This window comes from Mus musculus, chromosome 1, assembly GCF_000001635.26.
Source record: "Mus musculus strain C57BL/6J chromosome 1, GRCm38.p6 C57BL/6J".
Lineage (NCBI taxonomy): Eukaryota > Metazoa > Chordata > Mammalia > Rodentia > Muridae > Mus > Mus musculus.
This window is the reverse complement of record NC_000067.6, coordinates 31371589-31379186: the sequence shown is the minus strand read 5'-3', so window position 1 is coordinate 31379186 and position 7598 is coordinate 31371589. Positions and strand designations below refer to the sequence as shown.

The 7598-nt window shown below is 38.5% G+C and overlaps 1 non-coding gene across 1 annotated transcript; it reads left to right on the top strand.

Moving 5' to 3' along the window:
• Positions 1-7202: 7202 nt before the first annotated feature.
• LOC115487662 lies at positions 7203-7345 on the top strand. Its single transcript, XR_003949265.1, has one exon. It is a non-coding gene; the product is annotated as a small nucleolar RNA SNORA48 (small nucleolar RNA).
• Positions 7346-7598: the final 253 nt, after the last annotated feature.

Here is a 7598-nt window from a genome sequence, read left to right as displayed (position 1 = left end):
ACACACAGACAGGAAAATTGGAACATGCACACAGACACGAATATCAGTAAACTTTTTAAATACACTTGAAGAAGTGTGGTCTGTTTCATTACATGGCATGCCTCGCCCTGGAGACTGCTTAGAAGTCACTCTGTAAGAGGTTCAAGTTGGGCCTAAAGAATTTTTATACTTATATCATTGCCATTGTTATTGTTGTTTTAAATTAAGATATTTCTTCTAATATGCTTTATGAAAAACACAGGAACCAATAAGTTATCACTTAAGCCCTGGCTGGCAGGTGGGCAATCACTCAACCTGTGAGTGTGGCCATAACACACTCTACAATAGTCTGCCCACTGCCCAGGCCAGGTCACAATAGCCTTGGCCAGGAAGCCAAACGTAGAGCTGTTTATCATGTGACACTATTGAGGAGAAGACATGAAGCAATCTGTATTCACCTCTAATAGAAAACGAGCAGCAGATCACAGTGCAGATAACAGCAATGTACAACTTGTTGAGTCAAGTTTCATGAGTTATTCACAGAAGTATGGGTGAAGGGCTGCTTCCCTCAAGTAACAATACATTTCCAACTGCAGTTTTCAGAGCCAATGAGAGGATAAACAGGAGGATAACACACCATCAAGAAACTTTCAAGTCCAGAGCAGGTCATATGGGACAATCAACTTCAGCAAGTGAACCTAAACATATTTAATCACTGGAATTTCTCTTAGCCTGCCATGCCTTTTGCTTTGTGCTGCTTGAGATGATCAAGTTTCATTTAAATTAAATTACTTTTGAGAACTGAGATTATGGCAATATCTTCCTAAAAGAGTAGTAACACAAACTGAAACACATCTGTGTGTAAAAAACATCTCCCTATAGTACACTACACTTTCTACACTACTTGAAACTTAAATTCCTACCTAGCATTTTATCTTTTAATTTTCACTTTGTCTTTTAATCTTCACTATGTTTAAATGTTTGGAAATGCTATTTTTGTGAAATACAACCATTGTGCTAAAATTTAGTCTCTTTGTCATGGCTCTCTCTATTTTTGTTTGTGTTATTTATTATTCACCTGTTACTTTCCAGTTTTATGCAATAATATCCTAGGCCATACATGATAGTGCATACTCATGACTCCAAGCTATGGGGACTAAAGCAGGGAGATCTCAAGTGTATGGGCCTCCTAGCTTACATGGCCAGGCCATGATTCAAAAAGAGAGTACAATGTTTAATATAGATTGTCAATTTGACAGTAGCTAGAATCACCTAGGAGACAAGCCTCTGGTCATGCTGAAAGGGACTTCCCAGATCATGCTAAGTGAAATAGGAAGACCATGTCAACAGTGAGCGACATCATTACTCTGACTGGGGTTCTGAGCAAGCAATCAGGAGAAAGAAAGCAGAGCATGTACATTCACCACACTCTGCTTCCGGGCTGCCAGTGCAGTGTGAGCTTCTATCACACACTTCTATTCCTTTACTGCCACACCTTCGACGATTTCATTGGCACATTAGACTTTTCCTTCCCTGGGGATCTGAATGAGAAATATTCTCTTACACTCACATGTTTAAACACTTGATTGTCAGTTGATGGTGCCATTTGAGAAGGTTATAGAACCTCCAGGAGGAGGGACATTGGTAGAGGAAGTGTGTTCTCTAGGTTTATAGCCTTGGTCTTGCTTTTTGTTCCCTCTCAGCATCCTCTGTATGAAAGTATGGTCAAGCAACTTCCTGATCCTGCTGCCAGGCTTTTCCTGAGTATTGTCATGCTTCTCTGTCTTTTGATCTCTCTGGAACCATAAGTCTATAAACCCTTCTTTCTATAAGCTGCTATTGTTAAGACAATTTATCACAGCAATAAGAAAAGTAGCTAATATACCAGGCATAGTACAGGTACCAGTGCCTAGCTCATATACTCAGCAAAATGAGACATGAAGGTAGGAAGTGCAAGTCTTATCTATGAACATAATGAGCTCAAGGCCAGCCTGAGCAACTCAACAGGATTGTCTATTTTTTTTCAATAATGTGTATATATGTGTCTCTGTATTTTATACACATGAGTACAAAAACCCATAGAGGCTGGCTAGAAGAGGTTGTCATATGCCCTGGATCTGTAATTTCAGAAGGTTGTGAGCTGTACTGTATAGGTGCCACAAACCAAGTTCTCATTTAGCCATCTCACCATTCCCAAAATTAAAAAGTAGATATAGTTCACTGGTAAAGTATTTGCCCTAGCTTCAATTTCCAATACTGGGTGGGGGAGGGGATCTAAAAATTTAGATAGGCTACAGAATGGCAGCTTTAAGTGATGCATTTTCTCAAATGTGCTAATTAATACGTTTCTTTAGCCGTAATTTATGAGTTGAAGTTCAAAATAAATTATGTATCAGAGAAGTTTCTAGAAAATATTTACTTTTGTTTCTGTATGTGGTATTAGTACATGTATGTTTCTATGCATATTTGTGCATATGTGATTGTATTACATGTGTTTGCATTGTGTGAATGCACATGTGTGTAAATGTGCATGTGGTACATGTGTGCATGTAGAAGCCAGAGGTTGATATTGGGTATATTCCTCAGTCACTCACTACCTGATGTTTTGAGATACAGTTGCTCATGTGAACCCAAAACTCACTAATTAAACTAGTCTACAGATCTGATTTTAGTAGGAATTCCCTCCTTGTCCCCTGCTTCTGAGTATTTGAATCGCCAGGGACCTGTCCACTCTGAATTTTTGTGGTTGCTAAAAAGTCAAACTCTGTTCTTCATGGTGACCTATCTCCCCAGCATGTTTAAAGAAAGAGCAGAGTAACAGAAAATGTATTTTACAAGTGTGGCTTGGAAAAATTTAAAGAAATAGTATTCATTTTAAAGCATTAAAAATGTTGGAGGAAGATGGAGAAATAGTTCAGTAGATAAAGCAAGTGCAAGGACCAAAGTTCAGATCTCTAGTAACCATATCAAAGCTGGATAGGTGTGTTGGCTAAACTAGCTGGAAGAAGAGAGCTCTGTGATCAGCAAGAGATCTCAAATGGAGAAGGCAAACGAGGTCAACTTTAGACTTGTACAATACATATACGCACAAACACACATGTGCATATGCACACATATATATGCCCATGTAGGTGCAAACACGCATCATGAAGAAGAATATATTAGTGAAAGGCAAATGTTGTGATTATTAGGCTTGTTACGCCAAGCACAAATAGGACCTGTGCTTCATCAAATATTATATTAACCTAATATGCTCCATCAACTACTAATGCCTTTTAGCAGCAATTTTGTGTGCTTTAATACATGGACTATGGGAAACATTTCTTCTAGCAAGGAAATCTTTTCTCCTAGTGTATATTATATTTATCTGGCTGATAAGGAAACAGTGTCATATAAGGTGATTTCTTTTGCCTCTTGTTGGTTATATGTCTACCAGAGTTATCACATAACTGAGTTGAGCAATTGAGTTTATTGTTTTTCCTATAAAATTCCGAATAGCTTTACTATCAGGTTAGTGGCATTTAGTGGGATAATAATCCATAAGTAGTAAAATATTATCTATCTAGCCCAGTAATAATAATTACAAATGATCTGAGGTACTTAGGTCTTAAAAAGCAGATCAATATGTAGGGTGATGACTTTCCCTTTCATTTCACAAGAGAGAAAACATTGCTATTTTATCATCTACTAAAATCTTAGAATGTGCTGAGAGCCTATGTCTGTTGTCACTTTTTAGTGTCTTCTGGACTACACCACTTGCACTAAATTCATCCTGACATCACTCATCTTGTGCTTACTTGCTGGTCTGACTTGATTATTGGTAAATATTTTCTCATTATTTATGAAAATTCAAAACATTCACATTGATATCTCAGTCCCCTAAGACTTTTCTATTAAGCATCTGTCTTAGTCAGGGTTTCTATTCCTGCACAAACATCATGACCAAGAAGCAAGTTGGGGAGGAAAGGGTTTATTCAGCTTACACTTCCATGCTGCTGTTCATCACCAAAGGAAGTCAGGACTGGAACTCAAGCAGGTCAGGGAGCAGGAGCTGATGCAGAGGCCATGGAGGGATGTTCTTTACTGGCTTGCCTCTCATGGCTTGCTCAGCCTGCTCTCTTATAGAACCAAGACTACCAGCCCAGAGATGGTCCCACCCACAATGGGCCTTTCCCCCTTGATCACTAATTGAGAAAATGCCTTACAGCTGGATCTCATGGAGGTATTTCCTCAACTGAAGCTCCTTTCTCTGTGATAACTCCAGCTGTGTCAAGTTGACACAAAACTAGCCAGTACAGCATCTATCCAGTTTAAAAGATAATTTATTTCTTTTTTTGTTCTTGTTATACATTATAGTTGATTTCTGGGGTGGCAGCCATGAACTACCAACAACTGAATCATTTCAAAGAATGTTTCTTGTGTGAGACCAGGGATCCAATGTTGTTATCCAGGCATGTTGCACTTCTTGAGGTGGCACAGAAGACATTCTAATCTACTTCTTTCCTTGCGGTACTTGGTTCTCAGGTGCTTGGTTGTGGCCACCTCACCCATGTCTGTCTACACAGTCACAATGATTCCTCAACTCTACCTAAAATATAATATCTCTCTCTCTCTCTCTATCTCTCTCTCTCTCCAATAAAGAGACTATGACATCTAGGAGCAGCTTAGGCAGTTCAAAATAAAGTTATTTTCTCAAGACCCATAAATTCATCATCTCTTTTTCATGAAGGAATATTAACACTTTCAAAAAATAAAATGATATGTACATCATGCATGATTTGACTATTACCAAATATACAGTAATATTCACAGGCTCCAGAGACTAGGACATGAGCATATCTCTGAAGGTCTGTACTTATTTGAATACCAACAGTTATTTCCAATGAGTGTTTAAAAAGAGTACAGTTTTCTATAAATACTTTAAAATGAAATTGTGATGTTTAATATTGACCATTGATTTGGCAGGATCTAGCTTCATCCATAAGACAAGTCTCTGGGCAAACCTTTGAAGGATTATATAGTGGGTTAGTCTTTGGATGTTACTATGAGAGATTTTCTGGACTATATTGATTTTGTTTTGTTTCTTTCTTTCTTTCTTTCTTTCTTTCTTTCTTTCTTTCTTTCTTTCTTCTTCTTCTTCTTCTTCTTCTTCTTCTTCTTCTTCTTCTTCTTCTTCTTCTTCTTCTTCTTCTTTTTTTTTTTTTTGAGACAGGGTTTTTCTGTGTGGCCATGCCTGTCCTGGAATTCACTCCGCATAACAAGCTGGCCTCAGAGATCTGCGTGCCACTCAAGTGCTGGAATTAAAGGTGCTCACCATAACACCTAGTCCTTGGTCAGACTAATTAAAGTGAGAAGACAAACACTAAATGTGGGTATCACCTTTTAGTCGCATCCTGGCATAAGGAATACTGAGGGGAAAGTTCCTAGTTTTGTCTGCTTGTCTTCGCATCTTGCTGGTATGCTCATCAACCCTGTTGCTGGCTCTGTCTTTGCTTTAGTCCCTCATGCTTGATATTCCACTAACACTGAATCCCCGCTTCATCAGCCTTACAACACACCCTGAAGATTCATGGCTCTCCAAGAATCTTCAAGGTCTTCAGGATTCCTGAGAATTCTGAGGCATCCAGCCTCATGGGCTGAACTGTAACTGGGTTTTCACATCTCCAGTGTGCTGATAACTATTATTGGACTATCTAGACCCTGCTGTCTAAGCCTACGTAAGAAATCCTCCTTTGAATTCATATTCCTTCTATCATTTACAATTCTCTAAAAATATTTAAAAGGGACAAATTGGCACAAAACTTCCTCCAGAGAAAATTGAAGATAATAGAGCAAATCCTAAGAAATACTAAAGACCAACACTTAGTCATCCAGACCCAGAGAAGCATAAGTCAGGCAATGTTGCCATCCAGTGCCCTTGCCTCCAAAACTATGACTTAATAATTTATTAGAATTAAAACATTATATATCTAAATTAGATTATTTCATTTTCTTTGAATTTTCTCCTTTTGGACTCTTTTAACTTTGTTTTATTTTTTCTCTTGGACTTTTATGCGTTATTAATCTGGTGTGTGTGTGTGTGTGTGTGTGTGTGTTCTGTTGGCATTTGCAGGAAAAAATTGGTATGAATTTAAAATGGAGTTTTCCCTGGCTAGGAAGAAGGAACATTGAATAAAGTACTTCTGAAGCAAGCATTAGAACTTAAGTCCAGACTCTCAGCACTTTTTAAAACAAAAGTATTAATCATTTTATTTGTTTACATTTCAAATGCTATCCCCCTTCCTGGTCTCCCCTTCACGAATCTGCCTATCTCATCTCTCTCCATTTTGCCTCTAACAGGGTGCTCCTCCACCCACCTTTATCATCTTTAAAGGAAAAAAAAAGTCACTGTGTTTGTAATCCCATAGCTGGGAAAGCTGAGACCAAGGAATTCATAGGGATCAGTGGCTAGACAGATGAGGTAAGTGAGCAATCTCTAGTATTGGTGAGAGATCATGCATATAAAACAAACTGAAGAACTGAAACAGACTAGGTAAGTAAGCAAACTTCAGTATTAATGAGAGATCGAGATCATGTATATAAAACAAGCTGAAGAACTATTGAGAAGGACATCAGATGTCAACATGACAACATCTGACCTACACACACACACACACACACAAACACACACATTCATTAATTAAATAAAAATACACTTGTTGTGAGTCTGTGATGGTTAGTGTTGTCTCTTGACAGACTGTCAAATCACCTAGGAGTTAGGCTTTAGACACACCTTTGAGGGATTTCACTTGGACTGAGGTTAGCCACTGAGACTCTGTGAGGGTTTATCTTGATGACTTTAACTGATGTTAACCCATTTAAATTGTGGACAGACAGTTCCCTGGGCAGATGCTGGCTACCTAAGATGGAGAAGGGGAATTGAACAGCAACTCAATTTATCACATGTCTTTTCTACAAAGGAAACACACTATTAATTTCTAATGCTCAGATTGTTCAGGCTGTGGCACCAGATGTGCTGTTTCACTGTTTTTAAATAATATTTGCTTTTCTAATATGCCAGCCTTTTAAGCTAAGTATATGCACTTAAACCCAAGTGTATGTCTATGCCAAAATCAGTCCTCCCCTGAAGATTTTTGCATTCATGTTGTAGAAGTTATTACCTTCCAACTTGGGCCAGTTCTCATCCTAAAAGGAAATCCTGTTTATAATAATGTATGTTCATAATCCCTTGAAATAAGCAAAGAGACACCTTGTTGGTGGTGGTGTTCTTTCATCAGTCAAAGGCAGAGCAGATGGTAGTCCTTTGTTCATTGTAGCCTGATGCCTGACTTGGTGACCAAAACTGTCTTTTGCATAGGACTCATAAAAGAAAAATCAAGTCAAGTTCAGGCAGCACCAACAGAGAAGACAGATTTTATTTAATTTTCTTGGGAGAAGGAAAACAGACAGAGCCTTCCAATGACCATACCACCCACAAACCTGCCTTCCAGCACACAGCACAGGTAGGCCATCAATATTTTCTTCCTACCATGTCACAAAGCACAGAAAGAGGGTGTCACGCAGGGCCCTTCTGGCTACATGTCCAGTCCACAGTAGAGCCACCACAATATATGCATATA